Here is a 25,224-nt window from a genome sequence, read left to right on the forward strand (position 1 = left end):
GAAGAAAGGAGAGTTCAACTTGAACTGTAGGACTAAGGATGCAGCAGTGCCTTCAGAGAATGAAAGAATGCGCAGCAGCAAGGGTACCACGGGGAGAGCAGCGCTGGCTGGCTGAGCAGTTCACTCTCACTCCCTGCTCCCTGACAAGTGTAACCCCAACAGCTCAGAGCTCCCAAAGTCACCATATCGCTATCTTAGCTTCATTTTGTACCAGAATGCTCCTCTTGATAACGAACAACTCCCTAGCTTAGACCCTGGTCTAGGAGGTATACAACAAATATTTGTTAATGAAGAAATGATGAAAAGAAAATTCCACACTTGGACAAACAGGTGTTTTCTTCCCATGAAAATGCTCCAGTGGCAACAGGGTAGTTAGTAAGAAGGATGACTCTACCACAGCTCATTATTTTAATAACAGATGTTTGGAACAGATGAAAAGGACCCCAAGCCCTGGGTGAATTTTGAAAATGCAGCAATTATGCACACAGTCAAGGAAGTACATGGGAGATTCTGCAATTTTATTGTGGTTTGTAAAAATCACAGTCCCCTGAATTCTTAAAAGACTCACAATGGAAGTGGTGTTTGTTGAGGTCCCCACAGAAGTGCCCTCTGTGAAATTTGTTAAAAACTAAACATATTATTCCTGGCAAGGATTCTGTGGGGAAAGCCACATGCTGATTTATTATTAAATTTAAGTTAACTTTTTAAAACAATCAAAAAATTTATTTGTATGTATCACCCAGCTGCAAGCTTTCATTTTTGATCAAGGGCCAAAAATGACATGAATAGACTTAAAAAATAAGATACCTTAAGAGGAAAGAAAAAGTTAAAGAAATGAACACAGTATAATAAAGCAAATCATTATATTATCTGAGCATAACTACTCTAGAAACATTTTAAAGCAAAACCTGGATATTTTTCAGATTTGATATACGGGGGGAGGTGGGGGGGAGAAGATCGGGCAACTAAAGACAGGTAGAAAGGGTGAGAGAGGGGGTGGGGGGGGGGGGGGGGAATTAATGTGGGGATAGAAATGGGGGTCATTGTCCCTGGTGATTGGGGGAGGCCTGAATGGACGGTGTTATGGGCTTGAGGGCTGGGATGAAGTTGGTGGTGTTTGGTAGGTGTTTGTTTGCAGGGTAAAGCATGGGTTGGAAGTGATTAGTTGAGGCCTTGGGGGGAAAGCAATTGCTATGGGAATGCAAATGATGGGGGATAGGGGTAAGGGGGGGGGAGTAGGAAATATTAAAAGGGAAATGAAATTAAATAGGGGGGTGAGAGGGGTTGTGGGTTTGAAATTTAAGGTTAGAGGGATAAATATTTTAAATTTTATAGGAGAAGAGGTGATGAGTTGAAATAAGGGGGTTATGGAGGGGTGGGGGGTTGATAGGGTTGTGAGGTAGTAGGTAGAGGAAGAGTATTTGTAGGATTTGTGTTTTTGGGGTGGAGTGGGTTGTGTTGGGTTTGTGTTGGTGGGGTGTGGGGGTGGTTGGTGGGGGGATTGTTTGGTTGGTTGGTTGTTTGTGTTGTGTTTGGGGTGTTGGTGGATGGTGGGTGGGGTGTGGGTGGGGTGTTTTTTGGGGGGGTGGGGGGGGGTTGGTGGTGGGGGTGTGGGGGGGGTTTAGAGAGGGGGGTATTAAAAATTTATTGGTTGGACAGGAGAATGGTGGAGTATGAGATTTAGGGTGTAGAGAAATTATTAACTAGAATTAGCTTATTCCTGATGAATAGGATCTTCCACCACAGTGTAGTAGCACACGGTCCTCTCCAGAAGCTAAGCAGGCAGCCATGCCACGTTCTTGGACTACACAGTCTCCAGGACCAGAGCCCCTGCATGGCTCTGTCCTTTATCAGTCCTCCTCCTCACCCGCAGTGCTTGTCTTCAGATCAGGGATCATGACTTCACCTCTGGTACAGGAGACTGGGAGAAGCAAAGGCAGTAGGGTGGTGGAGACAAATGTTAAGTAACAGTGATAATGTCTATCCCTGAATTGAATGAATTGAAGCCTCCTCAGTAAGACATACTGTATTTTAGATGTTTTAAGAAGTCTCATGATATGGGTAGGTACAGAAAGGGGCAATGGATACAATTATGATGGCACGTTAAAGATATGAAACAGTGAAAACTGAGATAGCTTCTTACTAAAATGCTTTTTAAAATATTTTATCAAAGTTGCTCTTCTATGACACTTAAAAATTTCAGTTTGTTTTAAAATGAAGAGAAACTAGCTCCTTGTCATCCTTTCCCATATCCTCAAATCCCAAAAGCAACATTTTGAATCTTTTTAGTATTTTCTTCTCCTGTTTATGATCATGCTTTCAATTAACACAAATACAGTACAGTTACAGATTTTTCATATGTAGCTGATATTTGCATACTCTCTACCATGGAAGATGAGAATTGAAATCTCTTAAATCACTAGCTACTCTACTATACCCACTTACTTACCCTCCCTCTTTCGGGTGTAAGACAGTTTCATCACAGTTTCAATTAAGTCTGTAGCCATATGTGGTTTTTAAAATAATTAAAATAACTATGTAAACATTGCTCATCACGAAGCCAAATTCAAAACTTTGATTTCAATTTCATTCCACTTCAAGTTTTCAGTTTCCCTGGAGTTAACTGTTTCTTTCTTCCTTTACTTAATCCTCTCAGTGGCTCCAACCTCTAAGAAATCTGTATCAACTGATTTGACCCAAACATGTTCCATGTACCTCCCGCAGGATTCTAACCAGAGTATGTGCTCATGGGATGGAAGAGGAAAAAGCAGAACTGGACATGTGCAGGCATACTTTGTACCTTTAATCTTTCCACACACCATATGTCTTAAACTACTCTGGCCAAGTAAAGTTATATGATCAAACTCAGAATCAAAAGGCAGAAAAATTCTGACTCTTTGGTGGTATAACATGAAAAGTCACATCTCAGAGGCTCACACAGACAGGAAGGGGTGATCAGTGGACAACCTGAACTTGATGTAAATGCTACTCTCATTAGCCATGTGGCTACATGTGAAGAGGACAACTTCTGTTTCTCAGCTCCTTCCCCTTTACCTGCTTGTCCGAAGACTTTTGCTGATACGCTAGTCTTACTCGTTGCAGCCTTAAAGTAGGTCTTGATATCCTGTAGTTTCGAATATTTCCAGTTTGTTTTTCTTCCCTCAAAATTGCCCAGACTACTCCTGCATCTCTGCATTTCCATATAAACTTTAGAATCAATTTGTATATTCTGGAATTTTGATTAGATGACGCTGGTTTTAGTGGTTTTGAGCTTCATCTGAAAATTTTACTCTTGGGAAATATCAAAGGTAAAGAATGCCTCCCATAGCCTTATTTTATAGGAAATAGCTTATGATAAAGAATTCCCTTACCCCTTGGACATAGTTAAGACTGCTGGAGGATCCCTCGTTTACCACTGACAAATTCAAACACAGACTCCAAATTTCTATTCCCTGTCACATAAATGATAAAGTGATCACCAGGCTGGAGTGCAACACCCATTGGTTCCAGTGAAAGACATGGATGGAAACAGAACCAACCCAGCAACTGCAACCACCAGCTGATCAGGGCGATGGACTGTGCCAGGCCCTGTACTTGCTAGCACATACAAGAATCTGGTTTGATCACACCTCAGACAAAGTTTCTGTGGAGATCTCCCCAATCAAAATGCTGGACTCAGAACCCTAACCAAGAAAAGAGAGAAGACAGAACAGGTCAACGAACCATCTCAGCTATGATGGACTATGTCAATCAGTGGATTCTTCAAGGACCTCATAGTGTTTGGAGTGGCAAGATTGGCAGCGATTCATAACTGTCAAAATATCAAAACCACTTGAGCAAGAACCTTGGAGCATACCCTACATCTGGGACCTGAGGAGGGTGGGAAATTGGGAGGGCCTTCTCCCTTAATACCCCCCTTTAAACATGAAGGAAACAATATGGAAAAAAAAATACTAATCTTACCCACTTTCCTGTAGCCCTTGAACCTTTTTACACTAATTAACTATGTAAAGATGGCTAAAATAATAAAATATATTAAAAAAATTATTTGAAAGGCAGACTCATGGAGAATGGGAGAAACAGAAAGGGTGAATCTTCGATTAACTGGTTGACTTCCAATGACCAGAATGGCCAGACAAGTAGAGGCTGAGGCCAGCAACCTGGAACTCTCTACAGTTCTTCCCCAAAGGGTGGCAGAGTTCCAAGCACTTATGCCATTCATTCTCCACTGCCCTTTGAGGTCATTAGCAGGGAGCTGGATCTGACACAAAGCAATGGTGTCTAAAATCTGTATGGGATGCCAGTGTCAGAACCAGGAGCCTAAGCTGCTGTGCTAGAACAATAATTTCTACAAGAAAACAACCTCAAGATTTTGTTTGTGTGAATCTTGTACCAGTTAAATTCAGAGCATCACAACAGTCGCTGTTCATATCTGAGGACATGGCTTCTCTACCTCACCAGTTTCTAAGTAAATTTCAAAGAACCTGACACCATCCTGATGAATTCCCATGTAACACTTCAGAGAAACTTACAAAGATAATTTCAGAGTAGATTAACTTTACACAGATTATTCATTTTTTATCATAGTCATTCAGCACCATATATAGACTACTGTATTTAACAATCAAGAGTATGAGTAGAAAAAAAATAGCAAGAAAAAAACATCTTAAAACCCACTGTCAGAATGCTTGCAGGGGGTGGAAATGTGTATCCCACACCTTCTGTAACACTCAAAGCAACTGCAAGTAGGGTTCAAAATTCATAAACTTACAGAAGGGTAATTTTTAAGTTCATGATTTTGTAATGCCTATGAATAATATCACAAATATACAAGTGGTCCTTGGCAGAAAAAGGTTTCCCATCCTACTTTGTAAAGAACACAAATCAAAGCTAACTTTTCTACAATTCATCACAAAAGCAGTCTTCCATTTTTTTTTCTGCCCCCTTGCAAAGGAGTATTACCTAAAATACGTCATTTTTGTATCAGCTATTAGTTTTACAGAATTCACAATTTTGTCGTGTCCTACCTGTCACTTTTCTGCCTCTCCTTCACTGCTAATTAGTCTTCTGCCACTGTCACAGCTACTGCTGCTGCTAGAATTGCCATACCCATAGACATTTTATAGTTTGGCAAAATTATTGGCAGCTATCACCGAAAGAACCAAGGCTCCTGTTTCCAATGTTCCTGCCTTTTATGGAAACCATGAAGAGTGACTGTTTTAAATGTCAAAGTCATTTTGACTTCATATATCTTCAAAACTGCTTGATTCATTGCCAAATTCCCCGTTGCCATTCCCACTCCCACGGTTACCTGCCACCACCCTGGCAAGCTCGCTACAATCACAAGTGCTTTCCACAATCAAGTTGCCACTCTCAACAAAATCACTTCCATGATCACCATCAGAATCACTTCCACCTCTTGGGATGCATGAAGAAAGACATAGCTCTTGCTTTGACAAAGCTTCCTCTCCTTCAAAGATATGACTGTTCACAATATAAAATTTCTGAATAATAGACTTCTCCAGAGTCATGGTTCTCAAAGTTCAGAAAAGCATAGCCACTCTTCTTATCACTACCATACTCCATCATTATCTCACTTATTTTTACTTTCCAACACTGTTGAAAACAACCTCTAAAGGGAATGTTCTTCAGTGTATTCTTTCAAGCCAGCAATAGCATTATTTCCACAGTTGATGGGTGACTATCTTTGAGAAGCTTCTTTTGTGATAGCTTTCCTTGTTTCCTAGTTATTCTGTCTGTGTGGATTTGCACCTCCTCCATGGGTGCAAAAATGACAAACACAAAGCTGAATGTGTGATCACTGCACAATCCATTACCACCCATGGCTCCACAGACTCTCCTGAGCTATGTCAAAGTCAGCTTCCTTGTGAAGAGAAGGTTAAACTTAGACATGACAGCAGTGGAAGAGAGACGGCGCATCCATCAGCAGGCAGGCTCGCTAATTCTCTCTCTCTCAATTGGTATATAGATTTTGTTTTTACTTCTTTATTTTTTAATGATGCACTTCATTAGGCTCAGGGATTTCCCTTTACTCTCCCCTATTCTCACCACTGTTTTCCCCTCTATGGTAAGAACAGTTAGGCTGCCGGGATTAGAACCGGCGTCCACGTGGGATCCAGGTGCATGCAAAGCGAGGACTTTAGCCACTGAGTCACCGTGCTGGGCCCCAATCATCTCTTTTGATACAGTATCTTCTTATGTACATTTAGAACCTTTTTAATTTAATCAACCTGCAGATCAACTGAAAAACTATAAAATTTACATTATTATTTTTCAGTTCAAGAGTATGGGAAAGCTTTTCACTGTTTTCCTTAATGTCTCCCAATATTTCCTGTTTTTTTCAGCACTGAAAACAAGCACTTCGTTCCTTATTCATAATTAAGAGGTGCTTCCTGATGCTATCATGAAAGCTATTTTAAATACACTTTTCTGTTTGTAGCTGGTAGACAGGTAAATTGATAGAGAATGTGCTTAACAACCTTGCTAATATCATTTAAATTTGAGCATTAATAAGTCCATGCAATTCTGTTTTAGTTATTATGTTTTTTTAAAATTTCATGTTATTGCCTTACTATACAGGCTAGGCCCAATAGCACAATCGTAGAATTCAGCAGTGAAAAGCGACATGCTTATCTCATTCCTTATCCCAGGGTTGTTGTTTCCAACAGTTAACCATTAGGTATGGGTTTTTTGGTCATTTCTTTGTACTTGTTTTGTACAAATTTATAATCAGTCTAAGAAATTTTGTTGCAGCTTGCTAATATTGTCACAAATTAGTAGCTAATTCTCATACTTTTAGTAGGAAGGCTAGAATATATTCATTAGTGTGAAAACTGAGGCATACATTTAAGTGATGTTTTGAATATTATGACAAGCAAGTTGCTTACAAAACCACAATATCCATCTGTATTGCTCTGCATATTTTTCTTACCATTTCCCTCACAATTTTTTTTTATTTTTTGTATATTCACATGTTTAGTCATCTGTGGTATTTTATGAAAAAGTTTAAAAATTACTAAATATGAAAATGTATTCACTGAAGTGGAAAAAAGAAAACAAATTATACAATCTTTATGGATGGTACCTCATTAACATGCATTAAAGTCTTATCATTTGCACATCATTTAATCCTAAAATGTTTTCTTATAAGAAATATTTTATTTTCTTATGAGAAATAATTTATCAATTCTAGTAGGAAAACAGGGTACAGATGTTTGGAAGTCAGTTTTATTAAAAAGTCTGTGTATCCACAGAGTATATATGCACAAAATGTAAAATTACAAATTGCTACTAGTTGAAACATTTAATAAAGTAAACATATAAAATTGATCTTCAAAAAGTAATGTACATGTGCAATATGAAAAAAATGAATTTCAAAATGTTTTTTTTATCAAAATAAACAGCTTAAATTCCTCTTTTCATAAGCTTTTTGAAGTTTCTTTTGTAATAAAAATGGAACAAAAATAAAGCAATGATGATAAAAAGGAAACAACACTGTCATTCACATGTCAACAGCATTTTTTTTTCAATTTCTATCTTGCAAAGTTGTCACTTAGCAGCCCAACACTGAGCTTTTTCTGAAAACAGTGAGAGCACTGAACCTTTGGGGAAATACGAGTGTGACGTTTTGCGCCCTGCTAGAAACTCAACAGATATTGACAACCGTTAATACCTTCAGTGAAGTGCAGGCTCTGATCTCCGATTTTTCACTAATCTGTCATCGTCTGTTTATTATTTGTTAAACAGGCACATGCCTGACACTTGCAAGTGTTTTGCACATATAAGCTTTCCGTCCCTATCATTCTAAAGGAGGAAATCAAGTCTATACCGGCAATATACATCACTGATTTATAAAATAATGTTGTGAGAAGAAATTTAATTAGAAAAACTGTTAATGCATACAGCAAGTCAAAGGAAATTAAAATGATATATACATGTATACAGAAGGGGATTCCCTAATTTCTAAAAGGAGTCCCCTGGAGACTACTTGCATGTGTATCCATTCCTGTACTGAACCGACATGCAAAAAGCTAAGCTTCTGACATGTTATTGGTGAGCTGACAGGGTGCCCAAGCAGGTCAACTGTTTCCTTCCAAGTCCTCTCTGTGTTCACTGATGTCCTTGAACTATCACAACAGTGTTCTTTTCAGTCGCTATCTAGACAAAGTGTACGGAATCCATGCTAAAACCTGCTCAGTCTCAATCTTGCCTCAAAGTAATAAAGTAACCTTTGTTTTCCCTATGTATTTGATCAAATTGTAGGTGCCATACTTGGAAGAAACAGTGTGTGCTTTGAAAACCATCCCGCTAAACTAGTCTACAGTGACAAAAAGCAGGTCTCTGGCTTGTTGGGACTAGGGGAAGAACTTGGGGGAAAAGGAGTGAAGGCTTAAGATTCATATTTGGAGTGATGTTAATGTATTCCATCTTGACAGTGATGGTGGTAATTTCACAGATGTCCTTTGGACCAGCAGAATTAATTGAATGATACACTTTTCACAGATTCAATGCACTGAAATTTCACTGTATCTTAACATAACTGATTAAAGAAATAAACAAAAACTCCCTAATCACTAGACACTGTTTTCAGGAGAATTTCATGACCAAGACAACATTTCAAATTCCTGTGCTATGCTTTCTGAAGCTTTCACTTTAATTTATCTAACTCTGTAAGTTTGACCAAAATTACGTTGCAGACACTCAAGGTATATAATATTTTAAACATGTTTTTGTCTTATAACTGGCATCCAAAGACCAATTCAAAGAATATATTATTGTTCAGAGAAAAAAAAAATGTGTGCCTATATTTTCAAAAGTCTCATCCCTGAAAATTTATCACTTTTTAGTTATCTGGAAATGATGACAATAAAGAGAACACTACAGAGGAAGGGTATTAAAGGAGAGGAATATATTAGGGAGGCAAACAAAATTAAACTAAAAAAAAAAACCTTATTATAACCACTGGTTTTTAAAATATAATTACAAATCTATTCTAGAACTTTTAGAGACTAAAATAGGAAATAAATACAACCCAGATTTCTCAAGCTTTGTGAAATCAGTGAGAACAATTACCATTTTATGTAACAGATAAGGTATTCTTAAGCTTTGAAATATAAAATATATGCAGTGTTTTGCCTCCTTCCAAAGGTTAGCATAGAGCACACATCATTTTTTTAGAGAAAAAAAAATCACAGTTACCAAGACACTAAAATTCAACTGAAATTAGGATTCCAAAAACAGAACACAGCTGTTTACAGAAAAGAAAGACATTATTGCTGCTACTTTTAATGTGGGAAGGACTGGGAGTCTTTTCAAGATTCTTCATCTCCTAGCACTTACAAAGAGCATGAAGTTTACTTAGAGATATTCCTATCCTATGTTGTCCCATGTTTTGCACCTGTTACAAATTTCTATTTGAACAAAGCCTATAAATAAATAACTTTATGTATTAGGTGCTTAGAATTAACCCCAGCATATTACAAATATCAATACTAGATGGTTCTGCCAGGTTGGGCTGATGCTACGGGAGACTACTGTGACACACTAAATCCAAGAATTCAGCAGCTTCCTTGTGCCGCTGCCAAGTGCTGAATCCAATCACAACCAAGGAAATATTAGCAGAGTATATACACTTACTTCCACACTCTACCACACTGTGCTAAAGCTGATACACATTCAAAGAACTCCAACCAACTTTCACAACGTTGCTCATTTATCCTGGGGCAGTAATTCTACTTGTACTATTCTAATCTTGTAGCTTCTTTTATTCCAAAAATAAGAAATGATTCACTGAATTTCTATTGTTTTATCATTTAATATATTAATTCACGGATTCACGGATCTCTTTCAGTAAGGCTTACTCTTGATGCTAACATAGTTATTTTTTGATCTTTTAGATTCTTAACTTTCAAAGTACTCCAAATGTACTTCTCTTTAGAAACAGTTTTGGTTTGCAATTTATCATGTGGCCATGACCTCACAAACTCAACCAATATCAATATTCTTCCACAGGAAGCCATCAACTCTCGGACATCTTCTTCCTGTCACTTAGGTGATAATACAATTCCCACAGTGAGTCTTCCAACATCTTTTTGAGATTTATTCTCTCTTCAATATACCTACTTTCGGAGCAATAACAATTGTGCTGCTCCTGCTACTTTCTACAAATGGTACTGCTTTAGAAAGATTTCATACTTCGGGGCCTGGTGAGATAGCATAGTGGTTAAAGTCCTTGCCTTGCACGCACCAGGATCCTATATGGTCACTGGTTCTAATTCCAGCGACCCGGCTTCCCATCCAGCTCCCTGTTTGTGGCCTGGGAAAGCAGTTGAGGATGGCCCAAAACCTTGGAACCCTGCACCCATGTGGTAGACCTGGAAGAGATCCAGGCTCCTGTCTTCAGATTGGCTCAGCTCCAGCCGTTGCGCTCACTTGGAGAGTGAACCATTGGACAGAAGCTCTTCCTCTTTCTCTCTCCTCTTCTCTGCATATCTGACTTTCTGATAAAAATAAGTAAATCTTAAAAAAAAGATTTCATATTTCACATCTCATCCCTCAGTTTTGTATTTCACATTTGAAATGATCACAGAAGTTTTACACCCAAAAAAGCAATTGTGAAAAACAGAGTTAGATCAGAAACATGTCCAATATTCAACACCTAAAAGGCTTAGCATATAAGATGATGACACAGGCAAGAACACAGCACATTAGCAGTATTTCCAAGACCTAAATGTTTTTAGAATAACATTGCAAGATCAATCCCTATGGTTTAGGGAATGAATTGAGTATTCAGCAACAAGTGGTAAGGTCAAATTACTAGAGAGATGTAGCCAAAAATGTGATAAATGTCTTGAGTAAAAATATTTTAAAATCATGCTTTTGCTTCTGCTTTATATGCCACCCTTGACTCATTCTAACTCTTCTACTACGTTTAACTCAAGTCACCTACTTTCATCCTCTCCTCCCACACACACATCATCTCCCTCTACTCCTGCAGGTTCACCTGGCTTGTGTCATATCTTCTTCTACCATAGAATACTTTCCTTTTTTTTTTTTCTTAAAGATTCATTTTTATTATTTTTTTTATTTGAAAGGCGGATATACAGAGAGGAGAGACAGAGAGGAAGATCTTTTGTCCGATGATTCACTCCCTAAGTGAGCACAACGGTCGATGCTATGCCGATCCTAAGCCAGGAGCCTCTTCTGGGTCTCCCACGCGGGTGCAGGGTCCCAAAGCTTTGGGCCGTCCTCGACTGCTTTCCCGGGCCACAGGCAGGGAGCTGGAAGGGAAGTGGGGCCGCCGGGATAGAACCGGCGCCAATATGGGATCCCAGGTGTGCAAGGCGAGGACCTTAACCACTGTGCCACCGCGCCGGGCCCAATATAGAATGCTTTTCAACAAGGATTGTCTGAATACAAAGGTTGAACTTTATGAGTGGTATTGGGACAATTACTGGTTGTTGAAAACAGTTATGAAAAGTAATCAAGTCATGGTTATCTATATATTTCATTAGATAACCAAAAAAAGGCTGAGGATAAAGCCTGGTAATTAATTATAAAATCATGACCTTTAAGACATTATTATAGTAGGGCAATTCCACCTGCCTCCCACAATTCTTAGGTGTTACTTTGTTCTCATTTCAACTTTTGTACAGAGATATTGCTTTGCTAGCAATATTAGAAATATTAGCAGTATAAACCATGTTCTTGGCTGTTTTCCTCTACTTATTCAGATTAGTATTATTTTAATAACAATGAGAATCTCATTTATTAATAGCTACAATATTTACATCAGTCATTGCACTTGCTTTTTTTTTTGCATGATTTTATGCAGGCAGTCATTGTAAGATTACCAGATGGGAGTTACACATCTCCTTTCAGAAACAGAGAAACAGATGCAGGATGGGGTGTGAAATATATCTTATCACAACCGAAAAAACAAGTAGCAGAATTGGCTCACATACCTCCCATCACACAGCACTATTAAGAGTTTGTTCAGCGATGGCATTGTGCCATTACCATAGTTGTAAAGATAAGTATGATCCCTGAAATGCTCAGACTTACTTTTTGCTGCCAAAAGCAAAAGTTAAGTTATAAGAAATTTCTAACATTCTTGGCCAGTTTATATCCACGATGTTGTGGATATAAAAGATCAAAGAGTTTGAGTGATGAGTGCACAAAGAAATTCATGCAGAAGAGAGATCACGGGCACACGTGTGAAGGGGAAGGTGAGGAGGACACAGTGTGTTGCTGAAAGCAGCACACACACAAAGCCCTAAACAAAAGCAGTGTTAAAAAGATTAGAAACAGAAAGGCCTAAAAGGTATGCGGGCTTTCCTTAGGGATGAAATGTCACAGGAGCTTTTAAAAGAGTTGTAAGTAGCAGGAAGGAATCAAAGTAAATGCCAATAATATGAAGAGATTTGGTGCAAAAACTAAGCATCTTGGAGGCCAATTTTGGGACCAGATTAAAAGGGGCAACTATGGAAGCTATGGAATCTAGTCCAGGAGAGAAAAGGTAATAGCTTAAATTAAAATATTGGGCAGCGGAAAGGAGGACAATGGGATAAATATTTTTGAGATATATTTTGGAGACAGATATACTGGTCAGGATGACCAACTGACAATGATTTATGAAGGAAGAATCTAGGAAAAAAACTGTCTACAGTTCAAATATTTGTGTTTGAATAAGCTTCTTGTACATAGAGGATATACTTGAATAATTTCACAGCTATTGTTAAAGTATACATACATAATATATAATTGTTAAGCAAATAAAGACCAACAACATCTTCACATGACCAACATCTCTATTTTATGCTTTGAGAGATGTGGAATAACTGAAATTCTTAAAACAGACCTCAGAGCTTATCTAGCAGTTCAAAATAGCAAGTTATAAATGGTCTGGCATCATACAGACCCTGCTTCTATCTTCCACTTCCCATAATTCTTTTTGCTCCAACAGTGTAATGTGCTCTCTATTAGAAACACTTGACTTGTTCCTCTTCTAGAGAGCTACCTCACTAACTCAGAGCCTTGCTGCAACCTCCTATCTGAAGCAGGCCTTTCCCCTCTACCAACTCATCAGCCACTTCAATTTTCTTTATAGTCCTTACAAATCTATCTACAAGTATCTTATTTCTCAATAGTTGTTTTCTCTAATTAGAATTTTAACTTCATGAATACAGATGTATTTTCTTGCTGTGTTGGCTGCAAAATCACAAATTCAGTGCCCACACACAGTAAGCACCTCATAAATATTGAAACATTGAACTGTTTCAACTTCTCAGGTTATAGTTATGCACACTTCATGTTGTGCTTTCAAATCAATGAACACCCTGATGTAATTCAGCAACAATAATTAAGCTCCTTGCGAGCATAGGAAAACTAGGATTCACCAAGGGCTCCTGACTTAGTAAAGTCAAATACCGAGTCATTACAGCAGGTGACAGATTACATATGCTGTCACCCATGAGAGACACAAGCGTGGAGATTCTGGTTCCTTACTTCAGCTTGGCCAGGATGTACCTGCTCTGAGCATTTGGTGAGTAAAGCAGTGGATGGAAGATACCCTCACATCTCACTTTTCTTCTCCTCCTCCCCTATACCTTCTGTTTCTTTGTCTACCAAGTAAATTAAAATGAATAAACACTTAGAGAAACAGTCAAAAGGGCAATGGAGTGGAGGAATCAAAAACAATTCTATGGCTGGAAGTAATAATGTATGAAGACATCAACTCAGTCTGTGTATTGAAGCAAATGTAGATGCTAATGTACTTACTCAGCTTATTCCCCACCTTCTCTCGTGGATATAACAACATTTAACAAAATGACAATTATTTTCCTTTCCAATTTTATGCCTTTCAGTTGAATAACTGCTCTTTGCTTCTTTCATTTATTTTGTCAAGAATAGAAACAGAATTAATTTGGGTGTCAGTGAAAGCATCTCTGCACCAGTGCACTATAACACCATGGCTATCACAAAGATCTTTCAAAGGAGGATATGAAAATCATTTGAAAATAATTTTATGCTGCATATCAGGAAATCATGTTTTGGGTAAGCATAAATGGTTCTTTTTTTGTCCATTCCCTTTTGGTTCATATAATACAGTGAATATATATAACCAAGCAGCAGTAAAATTTGAAGAAATTGATTGATGCTAGCTGTGTTCCAGGATTAAGACATCTCCATTTATTAATACTAGTCTATTTACACTTTGCTTACTATGATTTTCTTATGTGATATGTTTTTAAACTAACAGTTTATTAGAACAATATTATAACTTGAGTAAGCAGGATCAAAATTATGTTCATCCATGGGTAGAAAATTGTTTCAACTAATTCATGCAAAATCATATTAAAATTACAGTAATTCAACTATTAAAAAAACAATATCCAAGGATTTGTAAAAAAAATTCAAGCTAGCTTATCATGATTACTCTTTATTACCATGGTGCCGATGATATTTGTCCAGATAAAAGTTTCACAAAAATTGCCAAAAATGATTATTAGGTCTGGCACTGTGGCTCAGGCACTAAATCCTCACCTTGCATGTGCCAGGATCCCATATGGATGCACGTTTGTGACCCTGTTGCTCCATTCCCCACCCAGCCCCCTGCTTGTGGCCTGGGAAAGCAGTCTAGGACGATCCCAAGCCTTGGGTTCCTGTACCTGCATGGGAGACCTGGAAGAGGCTCTGGGCCCCTGGCTTCAGATTGGCTCAGCTCGGGTCATTGTAGCCACTTGGGGTGTGAACCAGTGGGTGGAAGCTCTTTCTATAAATCTGCCTTTCCAATAAAGAATAAATTTAATTTAAAAAAATGACTACTAAAATTTTGTGATCAATTTTTGTAGTTATTGTTTCCATTTCCATAGACAGATAAATATTTTCTAGGAATAAAGAGTTGCCAGGATTATTCAGAGAGAGAAAAAAAACAATGTGGATGAGAATGCAAATGTCCAATCAGCCTCCTTCAGATCAAAAAGTTTTATCCATACATCTTGAAAGTATTCTACTTGATAAAAACTTACAGTGGTAATAGCTTAATTGTGGTGCTTTATACAGAATTGAAGGATTGCAGGACTGAAAAGTCAGCCTGAGATTTATCAAACCCAGTCACTTTATTTTACAAATGATAAAATGGAGAAGCAAAGATGTATAGAAGTTTGCCAAAATTACAGCTGATAAAAGGTGTAACAATTGAAATGAAGGCATCTTCACTCCCTTACAGCAGGCACTTTACATTGAGGAACAGGTCCCCAATTCTGAATGTACTAATGACCGCTCCTGGAGGAGTGAACTCCCACCTGCATACCTTGATTTTCTCATCCATACAGAACAAACCACATAGTACCTGCCCCATGGAATTGTTGCCTGCTTACTGTAGGGGTTACGAACTTAAATACATTAGCATTATTCACCTGTAATTGTTTCTCACTGAATTACATGTACCCCAAGCTGCTCCTTCTGGATCTAGGTTTACAAGCCAAAATAAGGTTCCCAAACCACCTCTCTCCTAGTATATCCACTTTTCATTATTTTAAAATAGTTTGAGTTTTGACAACGATGCTACATATATACACTCACTTTTCCCTAATACTGGTAACTTATATATTTAGGATACTTCTAACAATTCTAGGAAAGTAACATAGGTATAATTCTTTTTAACTGAAATATGGCCATTAATTTAGAATGTATTTGAAATGCTCTGGTTTCTCTACTGATGTTCTTACTGTGAAGATTTCATCCAAGATATCAACACTGCATTTAGTATAACCTAGAATTTATGGTTGGCCTTATCTTCTCTTTTAGAATGTACCTGTCTAGATCTAACTAAGGGGCAAGTGGCTCAAGTGTAAGGTCTAAAAAGAGGACTTCATGGAAAAAGCAGGTCACACTTAAGAAGGACTGTGCAAATGAACCTATTTCATCACTTACAATAAGTGAAAATGGCCGCATTAGTCAGCCCATCAGCCACTGAAAGGGAAATTACATTAGGTCTTCCAGGATTCCCTCAGCAGGGCACAGGCTTCATGCTTTTTGTTTTAATTCTAGAAGTATTCAGGTTTAAAAAGCAGATACAGGCACCTTTGATTAAAATGTTTTCCAGGTTCCTGCTTAAAGAATTAATACCCAAACTACAAAGGCACACCTTTTAAATTAAGGGCAAAAAAGAATCCTACCGGCAGCAATGGGAGATCCCAAGACAGCCAACTCATTCACAAATGACAAGGAAAGTTAGTACCCTGCTTGTCCACTGCCCAGCAGTAAACCTAGTGGATGAGGTCTGGCAGTTCTGAAAAATGACCGGGTTCTTCCAATTACTAATTCTAGACAGTACAAAGAGGCAGCACTTGTGGAGAACTACGAAAAAGTAGCAATTGCTTCTCTTGCCAAGGCCACATGGGGATTTATGAGGAGCTGGCATGTGGCTATGGCCTGGAGCCCAGCCAGGGCAGAAGTAGAAGGGGTGATGGCTTCGGCTTGGGTCAATGAATGATTTTTCTGATGTGATGGATGTTTGCTGTTCCCTCCTTCTAATCTGCATTACCTGTATCTACAGCACTATTAATGAGGGACAAAGAGGACTACAAAGAGCTCTTTCTAGCAACTCTTCAACTGTTGGAAGCTGGAGGGAGGGGATACTGTTAACACTTCATTCTGGAAACTGCAACAAAAAATGTATCACTTTCTGGGAAGGTGCTGACAAGTGGCATCATTTCCTTAGCCTTCTGTTCTTTCTCTATTGGCACATGAACCAAAGGGGTAACATTGATGAAGTACTATCTAGGCTCATGTCCAGACATTCTACCATTGTTCAGATGCGGAAATTAAGTTCAGGGAATACCTCGGTCTATTTATAGTTGCAATAATAAAATACTTGGGGCTGGGTCATTTACAAAGGATAGAGGTTTATTTAGCTCAAGTTGTGGAAGCTGGGAAGTCCCGGTACACACAGTCAGTGTCTATTGAGAGCTTTCTCAACACATCACCAAGTGCTCAAAGGCACCACAGAGTGAGAAACAGCAAGATTCCTAGTTCAGGTCACTCTTAGTCTTATTAAAACCTATTAATGCCTCCATGGGAGTTCAACTCTCTTGAGCTCTAAATGACCTTCCGCCAGAAAACAGCTAAATGGGAATTCGGGGCTTGAGTGTCCAACACATGAATTTGGAGGATGTGTTCAAACTATAGCAGTTCATGTAGAAGTTCTAATTCATGCAAGAATAAAATTAATGACATGTGCCGTTATGTAAAGGAGGAACTATAGCAAGAAGAGAGTATGGAAAGTCACTAAAGATCAGCAGGCATCCCAGCCCACAATAAGGCCTGATGAAACACACGAAGAAGGCCAGTGGCTACTCAGCAATAATCCTGCCAGTTCCTGCCACTTCTTCAGAGAGGACCATTCCTTTTGCAAGTGTTCACGGCAGCTGTTGGGCTGAAGATAGCCAAGAAGCCTGGGGGCAATCCGTTCTAATGTTGTGACAGTGAGAAAGTAGCAGAGCCTCAGTGTTTTAGGCATTGCGGTCATGCTTTGGCACAGTCTTTACTGGGCCTCAAGATCAAACGTTTCTCATGTGACCTTTCTGATTCTTATTTACATGGGATGAAGCTCTCAGCCTCATGTACTCAATTTTCAGTTCCTGGACATGCCCCCAGGAAGGTGGGAAGCACTCCTGACCTGTGGTTGAGTAACTGCGGACTGCACAAATATATTTCTTCTGACTGAACCTGACTCTTCCAGCACCCAGCCGAATCCTCATTTCTTCATCTATCTCCCAGAGCACCTGGCACAGAACAGGTGTTCAATAAATCTCTGCTAAATTGAATTGGCAGTTCACTTAATCAAGCCAGGCCTGGTTTTCTTATCTGTCTAATGGGGACAGTGGAGAACTCTACCAGAATTATTAGGATGAACAAATGAAGCGAAAGTTTTTTTTTTCTTTAACATAATAGCACACAGAAGATGTGTGATTTTCTTTAACTCTCAAATAGAAAAAAAGCATGCTGTGAGCATTTTAGAGGGTTTGGTATGACTTTACTTCTCTGGAGATGCAATAGTAGGTAAAAACTTAAAATTTTTGTTAGTAACTATTTTATTCTGGTGGCCATACTTCTTAACAGTACATCAATAAAAGGAAGTTATATTCTACATTGATCTAGGAAGTTAACAAATATCCTAATTTGCTTAATCGGATCACAATATTGCAAATTGAGTGTTATGTGAGTTATCCTTTGATAGCTTGCTACATGATGAGCATACCCTTAAGTGTTTCAAATTGATGATCATGCTTGTTCTAAAAATGTATTATGCACTGTCTTTCCATTTATCTGAAGCACTAGGAGCTTAAGTTTCTTGCTCAAAGTCCACCACAATGCCTCCCCAATCATCAACCCAGCCATGCAACAAAGCAGCCACTGAACAATACAATGGGCTGTAAATACGATTCTGCCCTCATGGAGCTTAATTTAATATAATAACGCTAAATAAGTAATTGCACAAACTCAGACTTGCAAATTGAAATGAGTGTGCAAATAAAAAGAAACGTTACAGATGCCATAAGAATACTGGGTACTTGAAGAGAGAGGAACAGAAACCAAGGAGGGCCCTCAGGTGGGGAAGAGAAGTTGGAGCAGGATGTTCTGAAGTCCAATTGCCATCAGAGTCCAAGAGGGACTGGGAGGCAAGAGTCACCTGAGAGATGAGACTGAGAACATTAAAATCTAGTGCTTCAGGAAGTCCTAATTCATAGAAAGGACCAGGTTTACACAGGAGAAAGCAACCAGAAGTCAGAGGAATGTGAAGAAGAAAACAAGAATTTCAGAATGAGAGCGGAGAGGAGATTGGACAATTTAAAACTACAGAGTTACTGTAGCTGTAACTGGGTTCATTTTTCAGTGGAAAGAATTTGTATTTTTGTATGGATAAAGTCCCAACCCTTTCCAAAATATTACATAGGCTTTATTTCTTAAGTCAATACACATGTTGGCTATAGATCTTAATGCATTCTGAAAGAGAAATGACAGAATTCTGCTCAAATGTGACCACTGATTAACTCAATTTGACCAATACACCCTGGAGGTTGCTGATTCCACAGTCACTCCTAAAAGCCTCTGTTTTGTCTTTAAAAAATAACAATGAGTTATTTTTATAATACATCAACGTGATACACTTCACTGACATCAGAACACAAATACATAATAGGAAAAGGAAGATAAGCTAGAATTAGAAGGAACTTCTAATGGCAGATACCAAGAGAAAATTTAAATGTGTCCAGGAGGGACAAAATGTTACCTGGTCACACATAAGCAACAACTTTAAAAACATTTTTGCTGTTCCTAAATGCTGTGTCAGAAATACACTTCTAAAATTCTTCACAACTCAGATGTTCCTTCTTTCAAAAAATACCAGGGGGCTTCAAAAATGAATGGAAAATGAGTACCATGAAGAAACAACGACATGGGTGGCAACATACATTGTTTATAAATAAACCTACCACTGAATTCCATGGTTTCCACAAACCATATGAAATATCCATATATTTGTCATTAAATTTCCATATTCAACAGACAGTAAGACTGAAAGCAGTAAGCAAACCAAACAAAGTAATGTTATTTCTTCCTAAAACAGCTTCTTTGCAACTACTTGAAGCATATAGCACTGGCAACCAATTGGCAAAGCATCCACCTCAAGTATACACAAACAAATCAACTGTCAATGTCCCCCATAAGAAGCACACTTACAAGTTCATCCAGTCAAAAGTTGGAATATTCAACTAGAAAAATTAACACAATGTAGGCCATGGGTGTTTCAAATGGTTTCTAAAACGTTTTTTACAAGTTTCATTTCACAAAGAGTTTAGCGATGAGATTAAAAGGGTGAAGGGAACATAGTGGGGCAGGGACACGCTGCCTCTATTTAAATAGAGTGCCCACTGGAAAGTTATTTTTTTTAATCCACCTTTGTTTCACAACATTCTTAACAGCCCAAATAAACCCACATATCTCTACGAAACCTGCAAAGGAGCAGCTTGCAGGATCTCCCTGCTCCTGGCAGCAGCCTGGCTCAGCCCTGGTCATTGTAGCCATGCGGGCAGTGAACCACCAGGTGAAAGATCTCTCTTTCACTCTCTGTAGCTATGACTTTCAAAGCATACACATACACATACAAGCATCACCTCTACAATACACATACAAGCATCACCTCTACAAATGATTAACGTTTCTGTTCAGAACTGATTTGGAAGAACTCAAGGTCCATTCATATTAGATGCTAGAACCAAATGTTAAATGAATATAAATAGGAGGCATTTCCATGTCTGCCGTTCTTTCAGTATTTCAAGTATTGGCAGAAGTAGAGTAGAAATAGTCAGGAATGCAGGATCCTTTATTGTAAAACAATGATGGTGACACCAAGGTTCAGTGCCATTTCATGAAGGGATTTGCAAGGGTGAGAGTAGTGAACAAGGCTGAAAAGGCAGTCAGAAAAGAAAAAAATAATAGACATTCACATTCTGTGGATTAAAAATCCAAGGAAAGGAGAATAATAATGAAAAAAAGTCCAACAATTGACAGACTTTTCAATGCAGTCACCCTAAACTTTAATGTGTATTTCAAGAAGAAAATTGAACCTCAAGTCTAAAATCACCTTTCTGCTCTCATTCTCTGCCTGGATATACACACATTTACATTTATGGGTAACTATGTGGCTATTTTAAAATTCTCAGCTCTAAAAGCTGCCAAGACTGTAAATAGACTCCCTTCAACCATTTTATCAAATTGTATTAGCTTTCTTTCCCTGCCATTCTCCAAGACACGCAAAGTTCAAACGTGCAAAAAATATAAATGATTTCTTTGGATAAAAGCACTGGCATATTCCAAACCAAGAAATCTGCTCATGCTTATTCCCGAGCTCTTGTTGTGCATGATGCCTGGTCATGGACTTACACTGAAGGAGTAAATTTCTGCCCAAGGAGCCAAAAGAAGGTACTATCTCTGGTTCGAATGCAAAGCAAAAAAAAAAAAAAGTAGTAGCACCACATAGTGTCTTGATCCAAACAGCCATTTAAACAAAGTGAAGAAGGCATAGTAAGAACAGGTGGGAATGAAAATCCTGCTCCATGAAAAGGAAATCTGTGATTAAAGGTGGAGTCTGTTAGTGACTTGGGTCACAGCTGGTCAAGGTCACTGGCAAGCTGGTGTATCCTTCCATGAATCTGAGTGGTTTCTGAAGCATCCTGCACTTGATCTTCCTCCTCAACACCTGTTCTCATGACAAACTCCATTTTCATGTGCCTCAATCCTCAATTCACGCATACAACATAAAATGCACATCTTAGCTATTTAGTATCTTCCCCGACTCCTATTAACTTTGTATTTCTTTTTGATATCTCAATTAGAAAAAAAAATAGAATTGAGCATTTCCCAAAAGGAAAAAAAAAAAACTTATCACAGATTCATGTGGGGAGAGAAAAAAGTCACTAAAAGATTTGCTTCTAAATTTAACTATCTTTTCAATTTACATTAACATAGGAAAGACTTACAAAGAAGAATTTCCACCCCAAAACCCACAAGGCAAATCTAGATAAAGCAGGTGTCTTAGCTAGAGGACAAAAAGGAAAGTGATTTAAAAACCGATACAATTAGATGTCGATGGGTTGATAACACTGGTTCTTTTCTTCTTCCCCAAGGTTCACCGTGTGCCTAAACCCAATCAGGTGAGTTTTGAAACTTTAGAGAAGTTTTGTTCATATGCTCTGCGGAATTAGTGAAGCACAGTGTTATAACTGTGCCCTAAGCCAGTGTTCTAAAACATGGATTCTGAATAATAATTTAAAAAACAAGAGAAATTCATCATGCCAATATATAACACAGGGCATAAGGAAAATCCAATTTGCATAGAAGAAAATTAACACTTCAATGGAGTTGGTGGACCATCTCACATTAGGGTTAGGATACAGAACCACATACATTTGAAAAAAAAAGTCATGTATAGTTAAATAATGCTTGAAAAGTTACTCGAAAGTGTTTAATATTTGGTAATCCATCATAAACATCTTTCCTAGGCCAGAAATCAAAGTGAATGTCATGTGAAAGTTGCTTTATATATATTTTTTTAAGATTTTTTTTTTGAGGGTGGGGAGTCAGATATACAGGGAGCAGGGGAGACAGAGAGGAAGACCTTCTTCCTTTAGTTAGTGAATGCAAGATTTTCTCCCTTTTTCCTTAAAAAAATAAATATAAGCAAAGATGGTGACAAAGCGCGTCATACATCTATAGGGACAGAGTGCATCACGTATTTATAGATTCCGGAAACACAGGATGAAGCTCCAGGAGGACAGGTTGAACTTTGTCATCAAAAGAGCTGATCTTCATTTCAGTCCTTTTTATCACACGAGTAGTCTGCAGGACTTACAGAATACCCTAAGGTTAGTGAAATCCACCAGTTTCCTAATTCTGTGTAAGTAAATTTAAAAAATAACCGAATAATGAATCACTGCCTTTTGCCACTGAGGACTTCTGTCTTCTCAGTTGTGTCCCGGTATGGACTTTGTCAGTTGGTTTCCTGGTCCTCATACCTTCTGGTTGGATTTGCTCACTGTGATATCCTAACAGAACACTGGAGAACTGGAGGTAAGGGGTAGCCAGTCATGTGGTCTCCCACACCCCACCCCACAACCTTCAGGCACACAAGCAGTTGTAATTCTCTGTTGTGTTGCTTCTATAGAGTTTCTTCAAGCTCTCTCAAACTTTCATTTAGAATCTGCCATCTATTTCTTTCCTGCTAAAATGGTAATCTGAGTAAACATTCTTTCCCTGATTGGTAGGAGTCCACATAAAAGAGTTAGGACTTCAGAAAGGTTCATGGGGACTTAGAAATTGGGAGATGGAAGAGATCATTCAGTGAAATTCACCACACTTATTCAACAGATGTGAAAACAGTGGAGCATAGGGTGACTCTGACAAGATTAGAAGCTTCAGTCTGAACCTATAGCAATCACAGCACAGTCCTATCTAGCAATGGGGACTTCAGGGGTCCATAAATAATGAAGCACCAAAGAGAGGCACCTTCCTGCAGCACCGGGAAAATTCTCACTCTAGCAAATGTAAATTAACTTTTAAACAGTGACAGCATACAAGTATACTATGGGTGATGGTTACTGTTTAAACTGATGCAATCGTACAAAAGCAAATAATGTACAAGTTCTCAATCATTTGAGTTACCAACTGTGATATGCTGTTACAGAATATCAATTTGAGTGACTCATTATTTTAACGTTTGCACCTAATTTTAGGTGCTAATATTTTGATATCAAATTACTTCAAAGTTTTGATACAAATTGGGAAGTTAATAATTCAGTGTCATATTATTTCAAATTCATGAAATTTAAATTTTCAAAAAACTGTGACTATGCTCTAATTTCTGTCAAATACTGACAAATTAAACAGCCATGGGATCTTATTCAAAGCACTTAACTATTGTACTAATTATAGTTATTTTTAATATATCTTCAATAAAAAATTCTAAAATCAATTGTGCCACAGCATGAATTATCAGTGTTTTGTATGTTAGTGAATGAAAGCTACAGAAAATAACTTTCCTCAGCAATGGAGTCACTTAGAATGGAGAAAGCCTTTCATCCATGTGCTACAGAAAAGTTTACACTTCCGAATGTACAGCAAAAAATAGCTTCTCTTGACTCAATCCTATTATATTTCAGTGTTCATATCCCACATTAGTATTCCATAGAAAATTGAAGGACAGGAAATAGTGGTGAGGATTTTTCTTATAATAGAAGATGTATTAATTTATTGGAAGGACAGAACTGCAGAGAGGGAGAGACAAAGAGATCTTTCCTCTGCTGGTTCATTCCACAGATGGCTGAAATTGTTGTGGTTCAGACAAAATAGAGGAGCCAGGAGCTGGTACTCTACTTCTTATCTTGGACCTGGGCTATTTCTATGACAAGTCTGCCAGTTACCTGCATCTTGAAGCATTCATCAAGTTAAACTCAATGAGAAACTGGGCCCTGGAGGGAAGCCTACTATCACACCAAGTCTCTGGATCATTGGCAAGAGCTGCTCCAGAAGAGTGAGGACAGCCACATGGCTCCGCTGGCAGCTTCATGACAGTGACACCGGGCTGCCAGGGCACTGCCAGATTTGGCAGGTATGGATACTATGCAGAGGCAAAACCTGCAGTCCTTTTGTTGGAGTTAGTTGACAATATTACCAGCTTTTCTCTGCTTCCTACTGTTAGATGGATACTTTTCTTCCCCACTTAATGTGGAAATTTTGGGGGATATTTGGTGGAGCAGCTAAGATACAGCTTGGCCTCACACAGTCTGTTTCAGAGTGCCTGGGTTCCTGCTACTGTGAACTGTAACAGGCCACAGATGATGCTTCAAGGGATTCCGTTCCTGTCATCCAGGGGAGGGTTCCTGGATCCCAGTGTTGGTACGGGCAGAGCAAGAATGTGAGTCTGATCCATTTCCCTCATTAGCATTTCCCCACTGTGGCCCCACAAACATTGAGTTTGTAAGCAATTCATGATGAGGAGGGTTGAACTAGGTGCAGAGCTCACCGCAAAAGCAGAAAAGAGAACAAGCAGCATCGTATCACAGGATAATAATTTAAAGCCTTCCTGAAATGAAGAACCTTTTTAAACATGAAGAATGGCTTGCCAAATTTATGTATCATTTATCTGTTTGGAGACAGCAGGGTTCACAGTTTTAAAGTCATCCAGTCTTGGTTATATAGCTATAATCCAGTTACTTAACCTCTCGGTCTCTGACTCTAATATGGGGTTAATTAATAAGCTGGGCCTTCCAGGATTCTTATGATGCTTGAATAAAGTAAATATATTAAAACATGAAATGAAGCATCTGGCACATAATAAATACTCTTTAGGGCTATTAATAGTTCCATTACTGATTGATAAAATATGTAATGACAAAAAGCTGCTATGTGTACATTATGGCTTTGGAATATAGATTTTCCAGTAACAATTGTGACATCTGTATCCATTCAAAAAAACAGCATGCATAATCAAATATTACTGATTCAATCTCTTGGCCATTCATCCCTCTAAGAGTGGATTCTTAGCTGTCTTCACGCCTCCCCAAGACTTTCAGATCTAAAGTAGACAGGTAGAGGTGAGAAAAAACACTACTACCCGAATATGAGATGGAGAACTGGGGC

Source organism: Ochotona curzoniae, unplaced genomic scaffold (assembly GCF_017591425.1).
Source record: "Ochotona curzoniae isolate NIBS_2020 unplaced genomic scaffold, NIBS_Ocur_1.0 contig_1, whole genome shotgun sequence".
In the NCBI taxonomy this organism is placed as follows: domain Eukaryota; kingdom Metazoa; phylum Chordata; class Mammalia; order Lagomorpha; family Ochotonidae; genus Ochotona; species Ochotona curzoniae.